The sequence below is a fragment of the Sciurus vulgaris genome, assembly GCF_902686455.1.
Source record: "Sciurus vulgaris genome assembly, chromosome: 8".
NCBI classification, from domain to species: domain Eukaryota; kingdom Metazoa; phylum Chordata; class Mammalia; order Rodentia; family Sciuridae; genus Sciurus; species Sciurus vulgaris.
The window spans coordinates 139,687,888-139,714,456 of NC_136468.1; the positions used below are offsets into that span (position 1 = coordinate 139,687,888).

At 35.6% G+C, this 26,569-nt stretch overlaps 1 protein-coding gene across 7 annotated transcripts in view; it reads left to right on the forward strand.

Moving 5' to 3' along the window:
* Positions 1–26,569, forward strand: part of TAOK3 (TAO kinase 3) — a 210,843-nt gene that overhangs the window by 66,566 nt on the left and 117,708 nt on the right. Inside the window, exon 1 of one of the 7 annotated variants that reach the window (XM_079151551.1) lies at positions 21,833–21,847. The exons of the other annotated variants lie outside the window; for them this stretch is intronic. The gene's annotated coding sequence lies outside the window, so the exon portion shown is untranslated. Of the gene's footprint in view, positions 1–21,832; positions 21,848–26,569 lie in introns of those variants that run through there. 7 annotated transcript variants of the gene reach the window in all.

A 26,569-nucleotide genomic window follows, 5' to 3' on the forward strand; every position in this document is an offset into this window, starting at 1 on the left:
TGTGCAAAATGTTCCTAACACAGGTTCTTACACATATGAAATACTCAAGAGGTATGTTTTACGTGGCATTCTAATTCTTAGGTTTAATGTAAAGTGTTACATATGTGGAGTGTACTTAGACTCCTGATTTTCCATTAAATTTTTTTTTGCTTCTGATTAATGCATTTGCTGCACTGTGAAGTGTTATCTAGAATTTACCAAGAGATGTGGAAGGACACTATATAATAATATTTTTTAAAAATCTAAGAAATGCTATTTAAATTTGATATGCACATTTCAGAAGACCTATTAATTCCTAACTAGAGTTTAGACTGTCTCACAACAGTGTACCATCAGATATTTTATAGTTTATGTTTTACTTATTGATAGCCCAACAGGCTATATAACCCTTTGTTATAGTATTAGCTGAGGTGAGTCTGGCATTCACTGTTGATTTCTGCATGCTTCTGTGTATGATAGGTTTCTAGCCTTTATTATTTCAAATCTTGAACTAAATGTACCACTTTATTACTTGTAAAACAGATCTTTTCAACATGTCAAAGGAAATACCAACTTTACCAACTTTTATAAAAGGATCAAATTCAAAGTTATTTTGTGTTGTGCTAATAAAACAGCTACTGCTCATATTTGCATGGTGGCATCTGATAACCATTTGGAACCTGGTCTTCAGGTGTCAGCAGGCAATTATCTCGTGGTAGCTTTCTCACTGGGAGCACCAAGATTACCTTAATATCAAAGCTGCCTACTTTCTGAGATCAGAAAGCCACATGATGCCTTCCAACTCTGAAATCCTGTGTTTCAAGCTAATTTCAGATGAAGAAATAAGTATTAGACCAAAATAAAACAGAAAATGTGAAGTCAACAAAAGAGAGATCACAGAAGGGTTTTGTTAGCATGATTTATTAAACTAATTTGATAAAAACCTGTGCATGTAAATGGAAAGGTTTTGAAAAAAGGCAAAATGAAATCATCCCCTTCTTCTCCCTAAGTGTGCTTAACTTGACCATGTGTCCATGCTTTTAGCACAACTAATCAACACTGCCTGGCTAGGTTGACTTCATCTGATTCTTTACTCCTTTTATATTGGATATAACTATTTAAATTCATTAAAACATTTAAGTTTAATTTTTCAAACATGTTGAATTATTGCTATTAAAAAAAAGTTGAACACAGTAACTAGTTGCAATATTTGGACTTAATTTGGACTTATAAAGAAACAATAGAACAAAAAATTCACAAGGCACCCTGGAAAAGGTGAAATTTTCATCTTATATTTGGTGGTTTAAAGAATTATTGTTAAATTTTTAGGTGTATTAATGATATAGTTAGGATTTTTTTTTTTTTAAATCATATTTGTGTGTGTGTGTGTGTGTGTGTGTGTGTGTGGTGCTGCTGCTGGGACAGACCCCAGGGCCTTGTGGTGCTAGGGAAGCACTCTATCACTGAGCTACGCCCAGCCCCAGTCTGTGTCTTTTAAACATGCTAAATATTTACGAATGAAATGATATACTTAGGATTTATTTCAAATATGGGTGGGGTGGGAAATGAGTGGGCCATACGCAAGGCCACGACTGATAAAGGTGGACATAAGGCAATCCATTGTGCTCTTCTGTTTACTTTTCCTTATGTTTAACATTTTCCAGAATAAAAATCTCAAAAATAACATTTAATATCTATCTGTGAGGTTTATAAAAACTATTTAAATGTCTGTGTTCTTGTAAAATGAAGCAAAAACATTAACTACAAATAACATTATTTTCTTTTTACAGAAGAAAATGTTATTTTCATATTCATTTTCTCTTCTTGCATTGTACTCCTGATTCTCTCTTTGCTGTTAGAAACTTGTCACGTGGAGCCAGGTACAGTGGTACATACCTGTAACCCAAGCTACTCGGGAAGCTGGGGCAGGAACATCAAAAGTTCAAGTCCAGCCTACACAAATTAAAAAGACCCTGCCTCAAAACAAAACAAAAAAGGCTGGGGGTATGGCTCAGTGGTAGAGTGCTTGCTTATTAGTATGTGCAAAGCCCTGCACTTAGTCCCTAGTACCAAGATAGACTATTGTCACATGGTGTGAAAAGAAAGCAAGGTGAATAAGGAGTCACTGTATGGTATCCAGAATTAATTATATTTAACTCCTTTGCTCTTCTTCCCACTCCAGCCTGTTTGTTTTTTTTTTTTTTTGTAAACAAATGTGATACATGTTGTTTGTCTGTTTACATGGGTTAAAGGCATACCATTTGTATAATCATAAATTTACATATGGTAATGTTGTTTAATTCATTCTATTATTTTCCCTTCCCCCCCACCCTGTTTGTTTGTTTTTTAGGGGAAGAGGAGAGGTAGGTACTGCCAACTTATACATTATAGAGTCACCTTTCCACAGCTTCCACGTTTGTCACAGGCATTGCATTTATAGAAATGTGTACAGAATGTATGGAAAATACTTAGTTACTCTCCATAGTTGAGGTATATAATTTATTCTCTCTGGAGGTCAATATTTTAGTTACTGAAACTGCATTGTTTTCTTGCTAAAATAGTCACTATGTTTTAGGAGAAATAAGTGCAATTCCTCAATATCATGAATAGTATGTGAAAGGGATAATTTTTGTGATGCTCAAAATATTAATAAGTTGACCACGACTGTGCAAGATTTCATGAACTATGAAGAGTCGTTCGTTATTTCAGATTTTAAAATGGTTTAAAACTGGGGAAAGACGAATTCAAACTAAAAACTGTAAAGCAGTATAATTGTATTAGAAGACTGCAAAAAAGAGCAAGTGAAATGTTCAATAAAATGTTCTCCTTATGATGTGATTCATCACACAGACTTAAAGGTGACCACGTTGCCAGCCATGGGGGCCAGGACTCAGACTCACTTCCACTAATGCAGTACATTGAGGATGGAGTTTCCCGGTTAAGTTGACTTTTATGAAAAGCAGAATTTTCCTTCCTCCCAGGCCTCGGTCTTTGTTTCTCAGCTCCTCTCTCCTCCCCGCTGTGATGCCATTCACTGCCTTCAGAGTTCACTTTCTAAAAGACAAATCGGAACATCCTTCACTGGCTTCAGAAACTCCAGTGTCGCCACATGGTTCATGTGCAAGTCCAAATTGCCCTAGTGTAGCATCCACAGTCAGACTTCAGACTGATCCTCTGCCACTTCCAGTAGAGAACTATGGGCTCAAGCACTCCAGGCTCTTTGCTGGTCCCTGGGAGTGCTGTGCTTTTCCTAGACCGCTGTGCTCTCCAGTGCACTCTTCTCTCTGCTTGGAATGGTTTTTCTCCTCTTCCCGCTCACATCTTGGAGGCCTCTCCAGACATGACTAGTTATGCTTCCTCTGTTTCACATTCTTCATCAAGTCACAACTTTTTTCTACTGTATTCTAACCAGTTAGTGCTGTTTATCACCTCTTCTGTTGATTGATTCAGTCAATCATTCATGCATTTATGTGGTGTTAGCTGAATGTTCCAGGCACTCTGTTTGGTAGATAGAGTGGTAATTAAAACCGTCATCATCTTTGCCTTTTATTAGTGAAAGACACATATTTTAAATAAAGAATGGCAAGCCAAAATGCAGCAGGGTGTGCCCACATAGTCCAGTCACTAGGAGGCTGAGGCAGGAAGACCACTTGAACCCAGGTGTTGAGGCCAGCCCAGGCAACACAGTCAGACAGTCTAAAAAGGAAGTAAAAATCTCTGTATAATTACCATTGTGACATTTGTGAAGGTGGGATCTCTATTCAATACCCATTTGTGTATTGCCCACCCTCTGCCTCCCCACCCCCATTCCGCCAGCACATGAAACAGTGCCTCATACACCAGAGCAGCTGGATAAATGGTTAAAGAAGCGAATGATACCTGGACATGGTGGCATATGCCATGGTACTGGCTATTTGGGGACTGAGGCAGGAGGATTGCAAGTTTGAGGGCAACCTGAACAACTTAGCCAGACCCTTTCTCAAAATAAAAACTTGAAAAAGGGCTGGGGATGAATCTCAGTAGTAGAGCACCCCTGGGTTCAAACCTCTGTACCACACACAGAAAAGTAAATGATAAATATATAACCATATGTGAACTACATGGATTTTTTTTTAGATTAAACCTTTCATTTTGAAATAATTGTAGATTCACACATGGTTAAGAAATAATACAGAGAGATCCCATATACTATTTACATGATTTCCCCCAATAATACCATAGATTGGTATCACAACCAGGACATTGATATTGCTACAGTTTTCCAGTCTTGTTTGAATTTCTTGTTTTGTACTGTGTGTGTGTGTGTGTTTAGGTCTATAAATTTTTCTCGTGTGCATCCATACCACAGTCAGAGTTAGGACAGCTCCATCACTAGACTACCTTACCATACCTGCTTCCTTATCATCTCCCATCCCCCAACATCTATCCTGGACCTCTGGCAGTCACTAATCAGTTCTTTTTTTTTTTTTTTTTTTGCGGTGCTGGGGATGGAACCCAACTAATCAGTTCTTAATGTCTATAATTTTGTCATTTCAAAAATGTTATACAAATGGAAAATATAGTGTGAAGCCTTTAGGAACTGACATTTTTTTCACTCAGTAAACTTCTCTAGAGATTTATCCCAGTTGTTGTATGTAGCAATAGTTATACCATTTTATTGCTGAATAGCATTCCATGGGATGGATGTGCGATAGTTTATTTACTCATTTATCCATTGAAGGACATCTGGGTTGATTCCACCTTTTGATTATTGAGAATAAAACTCCTATGAACATTCCTGTGCAAGTTTTAATGGGAGCAGAAATTTCCATTTTTCTGGGTTACATACATGCCCAGGAATGCAATTGCTTGATCACGTGGTAATTGCATATTTAGTTCTATAAGAAACTGCCACACTGTGTGCACCATTTCACATGTAAAAGAAAGAACTAGTTTCTCATTTCCTCACCAGTATTGGTGGCATCACTATTTTTTTTATTTTAGCCATTCTGATAGGTGTGCAGTAATATCTCCTTGTATGTTACTTGTTTTTGTTTTTTTTTTGATACTGGCATTGAACCCAGGGGCACTCTATCACTGAACTACCTCCCATCCCTTTTTCATTTTTTTATTTTGAGACAAGGTCTCACTGAGTTGCCCAGGTTGGCCTCAAACTTACAATCTTCCTGCTTCAGCCAGTAGCTGGCTTTATAGTCGGGTATCGCTGCACCCTGGTTCACTGTAGTCTAAATTTACATTGTCTTATTAGTTAATGAAGTTGAACATCCTTTCATATGCTTGTCGTTTGTATGTCCTCTTCAGTGAAATTTCTACTTATATCTTTTGCCCATTTTCTAATTGGATTTTGTTGCTTTTATAGTATTGAGTTTGAGAGTTCCTAATATATTCTACATACAAATCCTTGATCAAATATGTGGTCACTAAATATTTTCTTTCAGTCTGCAGCTGTCTTTTCATTTTTTCATGGGTGTTTTGCAGAACAAAGGTTTTAAATTTTGATTTGGTACAGTTTACCAGTTTTTGTCTTTAATGGGCTCATACTTTTGGTGTTAAGAATTTTCTATTGCTAGATCCCAAAGATTTTCTCCTATTTTTATTCTAAACACATTGTAGTTTAATATTCATATATTTTAACTGTAATAATTTGGGGTTAATTTTTTGTAGGCATGAGTTTTAGATCAAGGGTTTTTTTTGTTTGTTTGTTTTGTTTTGCCTACGAAGGTCCCATTGCACTAGCAGCATCTGTTGAAAAGGTATCCTTCCTCCATTTAGGGACCCTTTTGTCAAAAATCAAGGGTTGTATTCACATATATCTGTTTCTGAGTTCTCAATTCTGTTCAATTGGTCTATGTATCTGTCTCACTAGCACCAAAATGTTTTGATTACTGTAGCTACAGAGTAAGCCTCAGAATTGGTTTAAATAATCCCTGATATCCTTCATTTTCAAAATTGTCTAGCCATTCTGCTTCTTTTGTCTTTTCATTTAAATTTTAGAATAAGCTTGCCTATATGTACAAACATCTTTTCTATGATTTGGATAGAAATTACTTTAAAACTATAGATCAATTTGGGGGAAATTGGCAGCTTTTCTGTCTTGAGGCTTTTGATCTGTGAATATGGTAGCTCTTCATTTGCTTAGGCTTATTTCTTTCAACATTTTCTAATTATCAGCATGCATATTATGTATGTGTTTTGCTTTTGTTTTTCTTGTGTTTCTACAGATTGAACCCAGGGCCTTGAGCATACTAGGCAAGAACTCTACTGCTGAGATATACTCCCAGCCCCTGTGTACTTGTTTACCAAGTTTATAACTGAGTATTTAAATTTCTTTGGAGTAATTATAAATGGCATCATCAAAACTTTTCCGGTTTGACATGCTTATTGTTAGTATCTAGAAGTGCATTTTTATGAGTTGATCTGATATTCTATGATCTTGTTCAACCCACCTATTAATTCTAATGTTTTCATAGATCTTTGGGATTTTCTATGTAGTAAGTTGTTATTTGAAAATAGGAATAGTTTCATTTATTGCTTTATAATCTGCATCTTTTTTTTTTTAATTTTATTTTTAGTTTTCTTTTTTTCTTTTTTTTTTTCCCCTAATTGCCCAGGCTAAACTTCTAACACCATGTTGAATACAAGTGTCAGGAGCAGACACCCTTGTCTTGTTCCTGCTCTTAGGTGGAAAGCATCCAGATTTTTACCATGGAATATTGATTGTGGTATTAAATCTGATGTTTGATATCATTTTTTGTAGATGGTCTTTATCAAGTTGACATCGTTGTATTCTGTTCTTTATTTGCCAAAAGTTTGTGTGTGGATGTTCTACATCAGGTGAAGGGATCATACGAGTTTTTGTCTTTAACCTGTTGATGAAGTGGATTACATTAATTGATTTTCAAATATCAAACTGCTCTCATGTACTTTAAATAAATTCCTCTCCTTTATGGTCTGCAGTTCTTTTTACAGAGTGTTGGGTTGAATTTGCTGATATTTTGTTGAAGTGTTTTGGGTTTGGGTTTTTTTGTTTTGTTCGTAGTTTCTCGCAGTACTGGAACCAAACCCAGGGCCTTGCACAAGCAAGGCAGGTGCTTTACCACTGAGCTACACCCCCAACTCAATATTTGTTGAGAATTTTTGTGTCTAGGTTCATGAGAGATTATCAGCTTGTAGTTTTCTTTCTTTCTTTCCTCTCTCTCCCCCTTTTTGTACTGTCTGTGTTTAATTTGGGTTTCATGGTGATACTGACCTCATATAATGAGTTGGAAAGGGTTCCCTCCTATTTTCTGAAAGAGATTGTGCAAATCTAATATAAATTCTTCAAATATTTGGTAAAATTTTCCAGTAAAGACAACTGGGCTGGGGATTACACTTTCAGGAGGCTTTCCATTACAAATTTAATTTCTTTCATGGTTATAGGATTATTCAAGGTATCTATTTTATGTGGGCTGATTTTGTTATATTAGTGGTTTCTGAGTTGTCATATTTGTGAACTAAATTATCAAATTTGTCAAAGTTGTTCATAGTATTCCCTTATTGTCCTTTTAATCAGTATAGGAGCTGTAATATTTCCTGTCTCATTTCTGACATTAGTGATTTGTTTGTTCAGTTTTATCTTACTTTATTTTTACTGTGACAAGAACTGTTAGCATGAGACCTTTCAACCCTCCATTTCTTCCTCTCCCCTTTCTACCCCTAGCAAACTTTGCTTCTGTGAGTTTGGATATTTCAGATGCCTCGTATAAGAGGAATTACATAATATTTGATGTGCTATGCCTGGCTTATTTCTCTTAGCGTAATGTCCTCAAGGATCACCGACCATGTTGCATGCTCATGGATGCCTGCTTCCCCCCTCTTTTTTTTCTTTCTCAGTACTGAGGATTGAACCCTTTAACCCAGGGGCACTGTGTGAGTCATCCATGCATGCTCACATGTATATTCACACATACAATTATAAAAGGCACATTTAGGTTTTTCACATCTTAGTTATTTTGAATGTTGCTACAGTGATCATGGATGTGCTGGTAGAAGAGATCATCATCCTGATTTTAATCTTGATTTTAATTCCTTTTTTTTTTTTTTTTTTGGGTGCTGGGGATGGAACCCAGGGCCTTGTGCTTACAAGGCAAGCACTCTACCAACTAAGCTATCTCCGAAGCCCCCTGATTTTAATTCTTTTGGGTAAATACCTAGAAGTAGATTGTTAGATCATATGATTATATTATTTTTATCTTGTTGATGAAAATATATATATTTTGTTTTTTTATTTTTGTCAAAATAAAAAAATTTATCAATTTTTTTTCCCCCAGAAATTTTTAGCTGTTTTTTTTTCTCTGTTTTCAATTTTATAGATTTCTGGTTTTATGATGTCCTTCCTACTGCTCACTTTGGGTTGTTTGCCATTCTTTTCTAGGTAGAAGCACATTATTGAGCCCTTTCCTTTTTCTTAATGTATTCATTTAGGACTGTACATTTTCCTTTTGGCACAGCTTTAGTTGCATCCCACAAATTCTGGTATGCAGTATTAATCATTTTCATTCAGGTCTATGTTTTTTTTATTTCCTTTGTGAATCCTTTAATCTACACATTGTTTAGAAATGTGTTAATTTCTAAATGTTTGTAGGTTTCCCTCTTTATTTCTAGTTTGATTATATTATGATTAGAAAACTTTATGATTTTGAGTTGGCTCACATTTGTTAAAGTTTATTTTCTGTCTGAGGTTATGGTTTATCTCGGTGAAGATTCCATGACAGGTTATAAGAGCCTGTGTCCTGCTGTTGTTGGGAAGAATGTTCTATAAATGTCCATTAGATCCTCTTGGTTGATAGTATCATTTAATTCTTTTATCTTTGCTAGCTTTTTTAGCTGATGATTCTATTATTTGCTGAGGGTGGTGTTAAATATCCCAAGTATAACTGTAGATTTGTCTGTTTTTAGCTCTATCAGTTTTTGTTTTGTGTGTTTTGAAGCTATTTTTGGATAGATGAGCCTTGAAGGTTACTTATCTTGGTGACTGTTCCTTCTGTGTAACACCTTTCACTGTCCTGAGGAATTTTCTTTTCCCCGAATGCTACTCTGATATCTATATAACTACTCATGCTTTTTTAAGTTCAAGTATATATGACCTGTCTTCTTTCCATTCTTTTACTTTCATCCTACTTATGATGTTACATGTGAATTGAGTTCCTCATGTTCTGCATATTGTTTTGTCACGCATTTTTATGCACTCTGCCAGTCCCTGTCTTTTATGGTAGCCTGGTTTAAAATCTTTGTCAGTTCCAATATCTGATTCCTCTCACTAAATTGGTATTAGTTGAATGTCTTCACATTCAAGTTGTGGTTTTTCTGGCTCTTGATGTGACAAGTGATTTTTAAAATTTTTTTATTATTTATCCTGAATATTGTGGATATTATTTTTTCAACTATTGATCCTCTTTCTGTCTTTTACGTAGCCAGGTAGTTGTCCTCTTTTAGGTTTAATGTGTGTCCGTCCACTTCATGGGTGGTAGGTTCAATGGCAATTTAGTTTTGGAGTGTTCTTTTTAATGCTATATTGGTCTACTTCATTTTTCTGGCTGTCCTCAAGCTTCCCAACGGATCCCTGCTAGTGCCTTCAATGAAGGCAGATGGCACTTCTCTGGTTCTCCTTGGACTTCCCATTGTCAGTAGTAGAGGGGTGAATGGTGATTCTCCTAGTGTTTCCATGCCAGCTCTCATAGTGCCAGGGGAAAGGGAAGCACCTACCTGGACCACCATCTGCTGCTGCTGAAGAGCTAGTAGCCAAGGGTTCTGGGTGGCTCTCTGCTACTGGGTAGAGAGCAGGTGACCCTGCACCTGGTTCACCTCCTGCTGAGGGGGGAAGAACTGGGAGATGCCTAGTTTGAATTACCTTTTGCCAGTGAGAAGATGGCCAGGAATCACCAGTTTGAGGTGGTTTCTGCTACTTTTTGAAGCCTGGGAAACATGCGTCCAGGCATAAAACTAGGGTGTGTGGAGGGGCATGCCTACTATCACCTGATGTGGGACAAGAATGGGTCTGCTGCCCAGGTTCCATGGTTGCCACTTCTGCAGCAGCGTGCTTCTGCTGAGGCCTCTGGAATATGGTCTCCCTGCTAGGACACTGCTGTGCTTCCTCTTCCTGCACCTTGATGAGAGAGAACAGACTTTTTATTTTAACCTCTATTTTTTTGTGCCTGTTCGGGGATGCAAATCTTCCTCATGCTCAGTCTGGGATATAAAGGAGATAAAGAAAAAGCCAAGGGAACTAGACAAGGTGTCTATATCCTGAGATTCCTAGCCAGTCTACCTCTTCTTTCTGCAATTCAGAATCCTTCTGATTATCTATTGAATTATTTCCAGGTTATTGGGTTATGTTTAGAGGGGAGAATCAGGGAACATAAACCAGCTCATTGTGGAACCAGAAACCTATGTAGATTTTTGAAGAAGAGGAATATTGATTAACACTAAACAATACTGAACATTAATAAGGTTCTGATAGTGTATCTCTTACTTTGGAATTTTGTGGGATCTGGGTCATCATTATGTGTCTTTTAACCAAAGTAACTTTTTTATTAAATATATACAAAGTAAATTTTTAAGTATGAGGTTTTGGAGGGTGTTGTTGGGATTGTTTTTTTTTTTTTTTTTTTTTTTCAACAAGCAGCATAGAAAATGGTGAGTTTACCAAACACATTTTTCTTATCCAAAGACTTCCCCATAATTTCCCCAGTTTTTAGTATGACAAATCTGGGGTTCCCCTGGCCTCTCCATGCTACAGTAGACTGGTCAACATTGGGTGTCTCATGGAAATTCATGGTGCTCCCAAGTCCTTCCCAGCATGAGCCCTTCCACCCCAGGGTCAGTCATTTATAGTATAGAGTTGGAGCTCAAGTTGAATTTGTGATGTCTAGTTGATATAATCCATATATCAGTAATATCAATTCACTTAATGTTTATCTCAGTTTTATAAAAGTAGAGCTTAAATTTTTAAAACCTTATTTTACATTTTCTAGTTATATGCATTAGTTCAGAGAAGAATTTAGTGAGCTTTTGGGTGATTTCAAATGGTTAATTTAAATAAAGAATCATTTTGTACAAGATTGTGTAAGAGAGGACGCATGCAGTTCTGTTTTTGGAGAACTATATCATTAAGCTGTTGAGAATGACTAATTGACCTAAAGGCAGCATAGTTTCTTTATGTGTCCTCTAAAGAAGGAATGCACCAAAAAGAAAAATCTGTTTAGTCTTCATTTATTTATTTTGATCTAACTGTAGCTTTATGGGGGGGAAATAAAAGTAGAAAGCAGGACTGGGGATGTAACTCCGTTGGTAGAGTGCTCGCTTCACAAGCACAAGGCCCTGGGTTCAATCCCCAGCACCCCAAAAAAAGAAAGAAAAAAAAAAGTACAAAGCATATGGGTGCTACTGAGGTGTAGGTTGGCTGCATGTAGAGGATATGGTTTTCTGTAGTGACGCCTTAAAAAAGTGGCTAATTTATTTTTTCTTAGTACTGGGGATTGAACTTGGGGATACTTAACTACCTAGCCACATCCCCAGCCCTTTTACTTTGTTTATTAATTTATCTATTTATTTTTGAGAGGGTCTCACTAAGTTCTTTAGGGCCTTGCTAAGTTGCTGAGGCTGGACTCAAACTGGGGATCCTTCTGTGTTAACCTCTTTTGTTGCTGGGATTAGAAGCATGCACCACTATGCCTGGCTGTGACTTTTAATTTTTTAAGTAAAGAAAGAAAATCCTACAGAGCAGATTTATTGATGAAAAGTGGGGGCAGGGGAAAGGAGTGAGGAGTATCTAAGAAAAGATAACTTTGTTACAACCAGGTATGAGAAAATAAAGTATCATATAATGGAACATGAAGGCTGAATTGTGGGTGTGGATGGGTAGTAAGAAGAATATCTGTAAAGAAAGATTATCTGTAGTTTTAAGAATAAATAATTAGTATCAATACTAATTATAAATACTAGAAATTCTTCCTAATTTTTTCTTATGTATAGATTTCACAGGTTTTAAAAATAAATAAATTTATTAGTAATACAATAATTATACCTTCATAGATTTCAAAATGCCCTTAACTACATTACATTTGATTACAATTTATAAAGTACCTTTTTATGCTTATTTTAAAATTTGGTCCTCAAGATTACCATTAGATTGCCATCATGGTGGCTTGCACCTGTAATCCCTGCAACCGTGAAGCTAAAACAGGAGATTACAGGTTCAAAGACAGCCCCAGAAACTTAGCAAGACCCTATCTCAAAATAAAAAATAAAACGAACTGGGGATGTAGCTCAGTGGTTAAGTGCCCCTGCGTCTGTCCCCAGTAACAAAAAGAGAAAAAAAGATTACCATAAAGTCAGGTAGTATTGTCCTCATTTATAGTAAACGATAGGCCTAGCACACAGGGTAGCGTGTGGTGCATCCAGGGGCAGCCCCTAGCTCTTGGCTTCCTAATTCAGCATGGAATTATTATCTGAAACTCTAAGCTGTCTACTTTGTACATTCTTTCCCTTTCTATATTAATTCTCTTATCAAAAGTACAATATACTTCATTCTGAAGGAGATGGAATTGCATTCCAAGTCATATTTATTTCTCTAGTAATTGCTCTTCCAGAAAATTCCAATCATATGTAGTACATGTTCACAAATTTCCCCCTCTTACAGAAGAATGAGGCCATAGGCCTTTGTGTGCCATATCTCGACCTTTGTGTCACTTACTTTTCTCTTGTTTTTGGTAGTGGCAGCCAGGCACAGAGGAGACCAATTCCATATTCTTGTTCTTCAAGAAAACCAGTGTCTCTCGGTTTTAGGAGGTCTGTGTCCATTTCAGGCTGAGGAGACTCATGAGATAGATGGGTACCCTCTACCCAAGGTCATTGCTGACCGACCGCTTCTACGACCCTTCACCCCTTTCAGGCTTTCTCCCATTTTACCTTCTTCCTTCTTTTTTCCTTTCCTTTTCCCTTTTCTCTTACCCTCTTTTCCTTTTGAACTTTTAAAAATCTTGGCTTCCTTTTCTGCTTTTCTTATCAATTAATCCACTAAAATGTGAGTACCAGCTCTCGTCTCTCGTGATTACCAAAGGAGCTGCCCTGCAGGCACTTCCCCTTGTGGCAGTTTCCTCTTTGCCCAAGTCTCAAGTGGGCCCTGGTCTTCAGCACCACCGACGCACATCTTCACCCTCTGCAGAGGGCTGGCGGGGCAGTGTAGTTTGGGTCAAGAATCTGAACACTACCTAAAAAGGCACAAGGCTGCCTTGGCACATTTATTTTTTTTAATCATTTTAATAACCAAAGCCATAAAATTGTACATATTATTGGGTACCCTGTGATCAGGCATATTTGAAAGTTCATTTAGAAATAAGAAGGGCTGGGGATGTAGCTCAGCTGGTAGAGTGCTTGCCTCGCAAGCACAAGGCCCTGAGTTCGATCTCCAGTACCGCAAAAAAAATAAAATAAAATAAAATAAAATAGAAATAAGGTACTTCTTTCTATCACCAGGTCTATTTAATGTTTCATTGCATAAAAATACAGACTGCTGTTCTTTGTAGACAGAAAAGGTGGATAAAAACTTTTCTGACTACTCTTACCTAAGCTTACCACTCTGAAACAGTTTTATTCTTGGTTGAATAATAATCTTTACATTTAGTTTCTCATGTTATTTTGACTTTCATAGTGAAGGTTTTATTTTGTTTTGTTTTTTCCCCTGGCATCTCTAGATAGAAATAATTTTGTGGGAAAAAAAAGGGACAGGAAATGAGAGTTCAGATTTTATTCTAGGACTTTTGTCATTAATTTCTAGAAAGCACACACCATTGAATTACCTGATGTGTTTTTTTCTCAAAATTTGAAGATATCAAATATTTTTCTGTTTTTTTTTCCACCCAGAGTTTTGACTTAATGCCATTATTCATGACAGATAAAAACAAATACCCTAATGATGTACTTTGTGTTTCTGGTTAGCCAACATACCAGTGTTCCACTTTTAAGTCATGGCAGAAGTAGGTGTATGCAGATGCTTATGCAATCTTTATTGCATTTTTACCAGTAATCACCTCAGAGAACTTGCCATGGATCCATGTACGAATATCAAAATTAAGGACTATTGTATTCCTGTGACCCTTGGTTTTTGTTTTGCTTTGCAGTGGTTAGTTGAATGCTACTTCCATTTTTAAAGGACAGAGACAATCCCCTCCTAGAATGTCTAATTCATAGAATATAGCAGCTTTATGTGCCCCCCCACCTTTTTTTTTTTTTTTTTTTTTTTTTTTTTTTGAGATGTGGGTCTTGTTTAGTTGTCCAAGCTGACCTTGAACTTCTGATCCTCCTGCTTCAGCCTCCCAAGTAGCTGGGATTTACAGGTATGCACCACCATGCCTAACTCAAGTTCTGTGTCGTGATGTAAAGAGCATACAGAAAATGAACTCATGACATAGAATATAGTCCTGTTGCTCACCTATGGTTCTAGCAAATGTCTAACATTAATCTTAGTAAAGCATTCCTTTTTTTTTCCTTTTCTATGTTTTTGTATTTCCTAATTATACTCTGAAATAAAGGAGTTTTTTTTTTTTGTATGTTGTTGGATTTTTGAAAATTGAGAATAAATTTGAATTGCTTTGGAATCTAGTTCTGAGGACACAGATCCTGATGCTTCCACATTAATTCTGGAGAAAGTAGTCTAATTCCAGTAACCAAATCATCATTCCTACTAGAACCAACCATTACACATCACATGGTGTTCAAAGTTTCAAGGTCAAAATATCTGTGTTGTATAATTTAGCCTGTCGGTTGTGTTTATTACTCGTGAACTCTTGTCTCCAGCATTTTGCATTAATTGCCCCCACCTGCCTCAAATACTCTCTGGTGTCTCTGAGACTATCTTACCTCCTCTCCTTGAGAAAACTGGGTTAAATATCTTTTATGAGTGCCACACTACCCTGTGACTGCCTGTATTTCAGGCTTGCTTTCTCACTAGATCTAATCTCTTTGAGGACAAGACCTTAGCATGTTCATGATTATTATCTTTGCTACTTGGCATGAAGCCTGGCACATCATAGATATTAAATAAGTATTTGTGGAAGGACTGGATAAAATTACAGGAAAAAAAGTGTTAGTTTCATATTTCTTCCAAATTTAAAAGCCATCATAAATCCCTTATGCCAGAATATCTCTTGCTATCTTGATTAACACTGTACTTCTTTATATAAGTGGGAAGTTTCAATTATTTGGTTATATTTTGAATTTGGGACTAGCAAAATGGATTCTTTAGTGAGAGACCTCTAGTTCCCCTGAAGAAAAAAATGTAGCTCATCTACCCAGAGGAGATAAATTAGCATCACATGTTACTCATTAATGTAAATTTCTGAAATATTTTTTATTAAAGATTCAGAGTTTTCTGTACTCCAGTTGTAGAGCTTTGAACATGAATGGGAAGTAGGGTCCTGTGCTCCCTGCCCATATAAGTAAACACGTGATGTAAAGATTACTTTAATTAAATGGTTCTTCTGTAGACTTGCAAGTTCCCTGAGAGTAGGCTTGGTGTCTGTTGTATTTCTTTTTTACCACCTACCACAAACTCTGATTATTTTAGGAACCCAATAAATATATGTTGAATAAATTCCTGGAAGAGGAAATAGCAGAGTGGAGATCTTTGATCTGCATGTGCCCTGTGAGTGGCAGAATGCATTCATGACTAATTTAATAGAAGGAAGTTACTGTCTACATGTCTTATGCTTTCTGAAATGAGTAAAAATGTCCTACTGGGGTTAGGAAAATCACAGTTTTGGGGGGTTAGTTTTTACATAATGTATCACTCTTTCAGTTAAAGTGGATCTAAAATTAATCCATAACAGATCAAATGGACTTTTCAAATTTAATCTAGCAAAAGGAATTGGGAAGATAGTGTTTGTAGCCTCTAAGTAGATCTTTGTTCTGGAAGACATAAGATAAAAACACTAAATGCCAATAATCCTGAAGCTTATTTGTGAGAATTACATTTTAGGATTTTTATAGAAGTTCCTCTTCTGCCAGAAAGGAAACTTGAGTTTGAGAACCAGTCTCCAAGGACTGGAGAGTGAATGAATTTAACTCTGTCTTAACACGGATTGATTCCAGTATTTTTGGCAGAAGATCAAAATAGCTTATACATAGCATTTTCATGAGTGTTTGAAACCTTTTCCTTCACTAATTATTATTTCTCAACACATGTAAGTATTTTCTTTCAAAGTGACACATGCTTATGTTATATAAACAAGTGGTTCAGATTTGTTTAGACTTTAGTTTTTGTACTATGATTAGAAAGTTAAGAAATTGAACTTTCTGTAGTCCTGGTTCTCAGCTTTTTCAGAAACATCAGTTTCTCTGTAAAATTGGGATAATAGTGACAATGACTTGGGATTCTTAGGGGAATTAATTGATATCAGATACATAAAACCTCCAACCAAGTGACCTGTACTACAGATGAGGGTGAGAGGGTGGAGTCAGCCAGGTTTTCATTATTAAAACCAGATGCAGGGACTGAGTTAGGTATTTGGCTTGCTTGCTTGTTTTGATCATTGTGATCCCAAATTAGTCCAAATGTGTCTTTTAAATAAAAAATACTATTAAGAAATATTTTACAATAATCATATAGTAATCAATTTAGACTGATGTGTATGTCAGCATGTTATCAATCAGGATCATGGCATGACTTCATTTGTGCGGTATAATGGGGATGATTATTGTATGTATAAAATCACTGAAGAATACACAGTGGTTTCTTAGGAGCAATACCTCTTAAGCGTGGGAATAGGAAGGCCGAAAGGAGAGGGAAGCTTTCTGTCTACACCCCCACTGTACTGCGGGAATATCATTGAACATGTATTACTTTTATAATAAAAAACAAAAAAGACAGTTGAATGTTTTAGCAGCCAATAAGTGTAGTGAAGGTTGTAAACAGAACTAATAAACTGCCTGATATGCTGGCAAAAATCTAGGAGTAAATATTTTTTATTATTACAAGTAAGTAGGATTATATTCATGATCATCAAAATGAAATAAGGTAGAGAAATTGCTGATAAAATGGCAATTTATTTTTCCACAGTACCTGATCCAATGTTGGACACAACCAAAGTGTATCTTTGTAAGTTTGAAGAGTACAGCTGCAGATGTGTTTCAGAACCAGCAGATATGGCAGACCATATGTAAGGACTTGAGCAGCTGCAGGTTTGAGATCCAAGGGGACTCCTGGAACCAGTCACTGCCCATGGATACTATAGGATGACTGCAGATTCTTTTCTATTAAAAAAAAAAAAAAGCAACAACACAGAAAAGTTAAAAATGAATTCCTTTATGGTTACCCCACTTCTGGAGTTTGTTTATTGTGACTGATTTGGGGTATTCTTTAAAATGGAACTCTTCCTATGGAATTGCACACACCCACTTGCAATTATATGCATATCGTTTCATTTCCTTCTTTTTTGGTGTTGCGGGGGATTGAAACCAGGTCCTCACACATGCTGAGCTGTGCGCTACCACTGAGCTACACCCCAGCCCCACGTATCATTTCTTAAATAAAATGGGCTTTTTTAATGTGCACTGTTCTGCAACATGCTTTTCCCTTAATGCTTATATACTACTATTACATGTGCACTTACTCTTTTTAACCTCTGAACTACTGTCCCATTTTCTGTGTTACTGAATTTCAATTGTTTGCATACTTTGCTACGTTGTACATTCCTGTATACTCTTCTTTCTCCACCCCTGTATTTCAGTAGGACAAATAACCAAAAGTAAAATTGCTAGATGAAAAGATGTTTTCATTTAAAAATGGTTGATAGGGAAGTGCCAGATTGCCACAATGAAGTTCTGTTGTTATACTGACCACCCACGCACAGGTTCTGGTGGTGCCTGTCTTCTCTTCTCATGCCACCCCTCCCAACACTTCGCTTGAAAACATGAAAAAAAAAAAAAAAAGTGTAATTTAATTTACATTTCTTTTGGCGGGGCAGGATCCTGGGGATTAAACTCAGGGGCACTGGACCACTGGGGCCTATTTTATATTTTTTTAGAGACAGGGTCTCACTGTCAATTTAGCACCTTGCTAAATTGCTGAGGCTATCTTTGAACTCATGATCCCCCTTCATCAACCTACTCAGCAGCTGGATTGCAGGAGTACCCCCAACATGCCCAGCTTAATTTACATTCTTTGATTATTAGTGTGGGTTGAAAATCCTTTCACCTGTTCACAATCCATTTATACTTCTGTTGGATATTTACCTCCTTTGCCTATTTCATGTCTTTTTCCACTTTTTCTTTTTGATTCATAAATACTCTTTATATATTTTGGATGATAGTTTTTTTATAGTATAAAGGCAAATATTTTCTACATTTATGTCTGTCTAAATAGTGCTTTGTGCAGAAGAATCAGTTTATTCTAATGTTACTTTGATCAAAATTATACATATCTATGATTTAAAAAGCCAAATTTTTCTTCAAAGCTGATAATGAAAAACCACTGTCTCCTCCTCACATCTCTACTTCCCATTCCCAATTCCTGCTTCCCAGTGGCGACCACTTTAAAGTGTTATAGATGTATGCTGGGTTTTTTTCTCTGTATTTCTAAGCAGCATGTTATAACTGCTATCTGAATATTTCAATTTAAATGAAAAATGAGACTTTAGCTTTCTTACTACCCAGCTCATATTTTACCCCCAGCTTCCAGAAATGGTTATATCATAATTTTTGGTTAGCTCAACAGGCAGTGCTTACGTTATTATATGTATGTTATTCACAGCTGTGGCTTTCAGAGGAATGGGACTAAGTTCTCTTTCTGAGTAACATTTTGTTTTCCCTGGAGTCAATAATTGCTTCATTTCTTTTATTAATTCACATAATTCATTCTCATTTCCTATCCCATAATTTTAAGTATCCTCTCACTATGTTCACATCTACCAGGTAATCTGTCAACTTAATCTTTTTCTTGAAACCTCCCTACAGAATCCTGTGTTCTGCTGCAAAACACGATGAGATACCATTTCATACACATGCATCCCTATACAATTATGTACACATCCCGTCTTAAGTAAAAATGGGATTTTATCGGATGTGCTGTTCTCCACCATGCTCTTTTCATTCAGTACATTTATATATGGTTAGTGTAGATGTTCTTTTTAATCATTGACTGTTATTCTCTCAGCCTCCATTGCAGTTAACATCATCTGGAGATTAACATTTTTGCAGCAAAATTAAGAGACTTTAGCTTTCTTACATACACACAATAAGTGGCTTATTTTTTTAGTTTCAGCATTTTGTATCATATTGAAAATCAGATTATAAAAACATTTGTCCATATTTCTATTGGTTGAACAGTTACGATTTTCTGTGTAAAAAAAATCTAAATTATTTTGTTTTAAAGAATGAGATGTGGAGGCTTCCTTTTTTTTGTTTTTCTTTTTCAACTTTGAGTCACTAGTCCTCCTGTCCTGTATTTTATTAGGTAAGTAATCCATCTTCCTACACTGATTTGAAATGCAGCCTACATAATGTATTGTGGATTTGTTTGGGTTTTTTTTTTTTTTTTTTTGAGATCCCTCTATTCTGTTTCATTGATCTGTCTATTCCAGTCCCATATCTCAATCATTGATTTGTAGTTTACAGTTGATTTTAATTCTGGTAGGACAAGTTTCTTCAAGACTCCTTACCTTCTCCTGCTCTGAATTTCCCTAGCTACTTATTGAATCTTTGTGCTTCTAGATCAGGAGTTGGAAAAATTTGAACCTACAGATCAAATCTGTTTGTTTTTAATAATCTGAAAGCTAAACATGATTCTTAATTTTTTATTTGTTGGATGGAAAAGAAGACTATTCCTTGACATGGAAAAATATATGAAAATTCAGATTTCAGTGTGTAATAGTAAAGTTTTGTCAAGCACATACTTACTCATTATATATTATCTGTGGTTGTTTCATGCTACAAGACAGTTGAGCAGTTATATTAGGCTGTATTGCCCATAAGAACTTTAACAGAAAAGTTTTGCCAGCCCCTGTTCTAGATCAAATTTGAACAATTTAAAGGGAATTCTATTTGAATTTCATGTAATATATAGATTTAAATTTAAGGAGAAAAAACTTTGCAATATTTATCAAAGAACAAAATAGATCTTTCATTTATTCAAATTTCTCTTATGTCCATTAGCAATATCTATTATATCCATTAACAATATTAATATAGCCTTATTTGGGATCTTTACTGTATTTTCTTTCATATATATTTCATATAATTCTTTTACAAATAAAATATACTCACAAACAGTGAAGATATGTCATTTTATGTTACCATCTCAATCAGATAAATGAAACAACAAAGAAAATGGAAAACATATACTTGGCAAAAATATAAATAATGGTAGAAAAATTAATTTTCTCTCATTTTAGTTTATCACTTTTTTAGATATCTTGTTGCTTGCTGCAACATACACTGTAAATATGGACCAAGGCAAAATGACTCACTTTCTTATTAAAAATTATTTTTATTAAAATATATTTGCATTTATTAAATTTTTAAACAGTACAATAATGCACAATATAGAACATAAATGAACTAAAATAAAAACTACCTATCATACTAACCTTTGCCACAACATATTGCCACTATCAACTGTTTAGGTATATTCTTGTAGTTTTCCTTTATCTTTCATATTGTTGTTCATATTTTTAATGTTACTATAAAATGTAATCACATTACAGATATTACATATGCATATTACATTTTCATATTACTTATCTATAATTTAGTAGCATATCCTTCTTATAGATCTGCTTCTGGTTGTATTAGCTACACAGTAATCAAGTGTATAATTCTACCTATTCCTTTTGATGGACTTTTGAGTTGTTTCCAGATGTTTTCTATTACAAAACCATGCGGTAATTATCATTATAAATAGCAGTATGATTCATTTTGCAATTCATCTGCTGTGACTCTAGAATATTCCAGTTTAGGGACCCACTTTCTTCATATACTCCTAGCATTGTAAAATACCCCTCACTTTAGTTTTAAAAACATTATTAATTTTTTACTATTTATAAAGCCCTGTGCTAGCCAGAAGTCATTTTTGGTTTTTGTTTCTTTAATAATGAAATAGTCCTGGTCTCGATGTTACAGCCTAGTGTGGCTGGCCAGTGTGTACCAATCAATCATAACTATTACTAATTATGTAGTTTGGCAAGTGTTAATCATGACTGTGCACTGATAAACTTATTTGCCTTGGGCTTCCAACGGATTGAGGGAGATGGGTTGATAAGTCTATGAAACAAAGTGCACATTAAACAGCGCATTCTGTTTATTGGTGGGTTTGTGCCAGCAAAGATCTTTTATCTGGTAGGCAAATACACATATTTTAACACAGAGAAGAGATTAAAAGATGTACTATCCTGTTGGTACCCTGTAGTTACCGACATGCTATCTGGTTTCACTTTTCATGTGCTGAAGTAGCATCAGCTTTGAGAATGATGGTGAAAATCGTCCATACAAACCTATTTAAAAAAATAGATAATTCATAAACTTTTTAAAGATCACTAGATTTCACTAGATCTGCGATCCTATATTTTACTAGATGCGATAAAAGAGATTATAAAAAGTTAATCAGTAAGTGGAAAAATGTTAACCTTTATTAATAACGTAGCAGGTATATTTGGAGTGCTATTCAGTGTCTTATCATATAGACCTTTTGACACACCCGTTTGACTTGTAGAAATCTATCATAGGGAAATGATTATGGTTTCAGCACCACAATCTATTACAGAACTCTTTCTTCATTACAGGGAGAAGAATCTCTGTATCCATTAAGCACTAACTCAGCATTCCCTACTTTGCCAAGGTAATCTCTTCCTTTCTGTTCCTATGAATTTGCTGTTTCTAAATAGTTCATATGACTGGAAACGTGTAATATTTGTCCTTTGTGTCTGAATGATTTAATTAGCATTATATTCAATCAGAATCTCAACCCTTTATGGCTGACTAGTGTTCTATTATTATATTTCCTCACCCTTGTGTCTGTCATGGGACGTTTAGATTGTTCAGTGTTTCAGCTGTTTGAATATGCGGGTATGGTCAGTGGTGTATATATTGTCTGTTCGAGTCTCTGTTTTCAGTTCTTTTGGTCATATAATTAGAAGTGCTGGGTCATGTGGTGATTCTGCGTTTAGGTTTCAGGAACTGCCTGTTCCCAAAGAGGCTTACCATTTCCCATACCCACCAGCAACATACAAAGTTCTAAGTGTCTTCTTATCCTTACTTGTCAATTTCTAGGGTTTTTTTTCTATTTTTTTTTAAATTGTAGCCATCCTGATGGGTGTGAAGTGGTTTTGCATTTTCCTTATAATTATTGATGTTGACTTTTTTTATCTGCTATTTGTACATCTTCTTTGAAAAAAAATGTCATTCAAATCCCTGCCCATTTTAAATTGTTTTGTTTGTCTCTTTGTTAAGTTTAATTAATGTTTCTGAACATTAAACCCTTATCTGACACCTGATTTGCAGATATTTGCTGTCACCTTTGATAGTGTCTTTTGATGCAAATAAGTTTGATTTTATTGAGGTCCAGTTTATCTGGTTTTGTCTGTAGTTAACTTGTGCTTTTTTGGCGTTGGAATTGCCATTGTTGCGGTTCACTTTAAATTTTTTTTGTAATTGACAAAATAAATATTGTGAACATTTAAAGTTTTGATATATTTACACATTGTAGAATTATTAAATCAAACTAACATTCTGTCACCTGATTGCAACTGAAATTTCGTATCCTTGATACATGTCCTGACTGCCCCTGGTCCCTGGTAACCAGTATTCTACTCTGCTTCTCTTGAGTTTGACTTTTAGAGTCCACATATAAGTGAGATCATACAGTTTGACCTTTCTGTACATGAACATATTTTTCTATCTTTGTCCTCCCTCTGCCCCCACCTGCAGTGTCAGGGATGGAACATGGGGCCTTGCACGTGCTAGGCAAGTACTCCACCACTGACTCCATCCCCAGCCCTTATCTTTTACCTTTTTGATGAGCACTATTCTTACAGGCGTTGAGATAGTATTATGGTTTTAATGTGCATTTCCCTAAATATTTTGATGTCATTTTTAAGAAACCATAGCCAAAACCCAAGGTATAAAGATTTATCACAATTTTTTAAATTTAAATTTTTTATAGTTTTACTTGGGTCTTTAATATATATTTTGAGTTAATTTATAAATATGGTATAAAGTAAAGGTCCAACTTCATCCTTTCATATACCAGTATCTAGTTGTCCTAACATGGTTTTTTGAAGACTGTTCTTTCCCCGTTGGATGTTCTCGGTGCCCTGTTGTAGATTACTCAGCTATAGGTAGCGAGGGTATATTTCCAGAGCTCTCCCTTAGCCTGTGTGTGTCCCTCCACTGTAACTATGACACTGCCTTGACTTCTGTAGCTGTGTACTAAGCCACAAGAAGCGTGGGACCTCCAACTCTGTTCTTTTTCAATGTTACTTTGGCTATTTCTGGGTCCTTTGGATTTCTATACAAATTTTAGATTGAGTTTTTTCCATTTCCTCACTAAACACCATTAAAATTTTGATGGTAAATGTATTGCATCTGTATGTTGCTTTGCAAGCTTGACAATATTAAGTTTTCTAGTCCTTGAACACAGGCTGCCTTTCCATTTATTGAGGTCTTTTTAGATTTCTTTTGGCAATGTTTTGTGATTTTCATTGAACAAGTCTTTTCCTTCGGGAGTCTGAGGATTGAACCCAGGGCTCCCCACATGCTGAACATGCACTGTACCAACGAGCTCCAGGTCCAGCTTTTATCGCACACGTCTTCATGCCTCCTCGGTTAAGTCTGTTCCTGAGTGTTTCCTTCTCATGGTGACATCATGAATCAATTGTTTCCTTAATTTCCTTTCAGGTTTGTTCATCGCTAGTATACAACTGATTTTCTGTGTTGATTTTGTATTCTGCAACATTACCAAATTCATATAAGCTCTAACAGTTTTAATATGTATGTGAATTCCTTAGAGTTTCCTAGATACAAGGACATCAAGGCAGAATTTTTTTAATATAAATTTTTTCTGAATAAGACCAAAGAAAATAATTTATGCCACATGACTGTGTCCTTTCAGTTTTATGTTTTATGTTTTGGTTTGGTTTTTGTTTGTTTCTTTTGATTAGGAAATCATTTCTACTTTTAAAATAAGGAACACTAGTCATAAACATAGTAAAATTTCTAAAGGAAAATTAATAAACTGGTACACTTAACCAAACTCTAATGAGTAGTAGCAGGTATGCTACAGTTAAAAGGACATTAAAAGGTAAGATTTAGGACTGGGATTGTAACTCAGTGGTAGAGCACTTGCCTAGCATGGGCGAGGCACTGGGTTCAATTCTCAGCACCACATAAAAAAACAAATAAATAAAAAATAAAGGTTAAATTCTTTAAACATAAGATTTGGGTTAACAAATTCATTATCAAGGTTTACTAAGAAAACCTTTCCTTAATTCCTTCAGTTGAACATTTTAAAACCTGACCCTGCTTATCAATCCATCCCCATTATCATTAGGAATAAATTGAGGTCATCTGAGAAATCAAACAATTAGAGACAATCTCTACGTCATGCACCCTGATGTCCATCCCCTCCCCTGTGGATCGTGGCCTGAGTGCTTCCTGGCATCAGTGCCTCCTAGTAACTCTTCTCTTCCAGAAAACATCCCAGCAGCTACAAAATTATTTTGGGTCAATCATTTATGGTGACCTCGAAGGACTATCCGAACCAAATTTACCCTCTCCGTTATTTACTATTTCTGCCTCCTTTGTCATTTTTACTTACATTTGAGTTCATCGCACCACAAACAAGCTTTTTCTCTCATGTGCATTTACACATTCTCTCTTTTCCCAGTTCTCATAGTTACTTCAAATGATTGTTCAGTCTGGTTTCTGCCATTTTTAGGTCTCCTCTTTTGAGGGAGAAGAATTAGCTTTTTAAATACTAACTAAATATTTCAAACTTGTAGTCTATAACCAATATCCATGGACCTCTCCCTCTCAGAACTTTTTAAAGACATTCACCACATAGGTGAATATCTTTTGTATTCCTTCCAGGTCCCTTTCCTTCCCATCCGCCCCAAATGCATTCACTCTCCAGAATTTGGTGTAAACCCTTTTCTTTGCCATTTGAAATTTTATTTATACTTCTTCTACAAATAATATTGGGTTCTTTATAATAATTTATATTGAGTTTATTGATTTAAATATGACTTTTTATCATGTAAGTATACCACAGTTATCCTTTCCCCTATGAATGGTGTTTAGGTGTTTCTCATTTTTCACATTACAATGTCTTCATTCACGTGTCCGTGCAAGAATCATGAGTGCACACCCTCAGCTTTACTAAATATCACTAACTTATGCTGATAAAGGTGGTTATAGTGATATCTCCTTCTGCTTTATTTTTGAGCAAAAATATGGTCTTGATAATGACTGATAAGCTTTGTTATAACGGAAAAGACACTGAATGAAATTGGGTGGTGTTTCAGCTTCAGAACCAATTGCTTAGATAACCTGAGTCAAGTTATTCATCTGAGTCTCACTTTCTTCATCTCCAAAGGAAGGTCAAGATTGAATATGACCGCTGATGTCTTTCCCAACCCTGCTATCCTATAGTTTTAGTCCTAATCATGTCCATATCAAAGGAAAAAAAAGAGTCAATACATTGTAAATGAAATTAAGAACTTAAGTAACCAGTCTCTAAAAATCCCAAGTAATCCAAAAGTTCATTCAGAATATTGTCAAGACTCTATTCACCATGTCATTTTTATGTAATTCTGTAATTCAAGTACAGTTTTAAAATTATTTCTAATTTAATGTATTCTGATATGCATACATAATTAGTTGATTTTAATGGCACTTTTTAAAAGATATTGAAGATGCCAAATAAAGTTTTGAATTTCATTAAAGTCAAAAAACTCTTTTTGAACTAACCTAAAAAACCTAAATTCCGTATGAAACATTGAGTTGTGGCTAAAAACATGTTCAGAGTTGCAGATATGTAAGTTGGAAGTGAACATTGGAACCCAACTCTTTTGCAATTTGGAGACTTCCTGTAACGTTAATTTCAGGAAATCCCAGGCAAATATGCAGTTACTGCTCTAAAAGATATATAGGTGGTGTGTACAGTGAAATTAAATGTCACTGCTAATGATTTGCATGTTGTGGTTTGGAGGGGCTTAGGAACTTCCTTCTTAGGCTTTTTCTCCAGTAGTAGGCTGCTTCATTTTACTGCTCCTGGAGAAAGGCAGGCAGTATAAGAGGCGTGGCAAGGAGAAGTTTTTCAACAAACATTTTGCAAAGGGCAAAGACAATTTCAAGGGCAGTGAGTCTCAATAACATCTTTGGCTGAGTCATTAAATAAGAGAGAGCATAACTCTTCCAGGTTGATTTCTTCAGGAGAAGTTGTTCTTGGTTGTTCTTTAATATAAAAAGTTTGGTTTTCATTTCCTCAAATTTTTGCTGCAGATTTCCAGGCATGCCTATTGTATAAAAAATTTTACCACTGATTTATCTGATCCAATCTTAT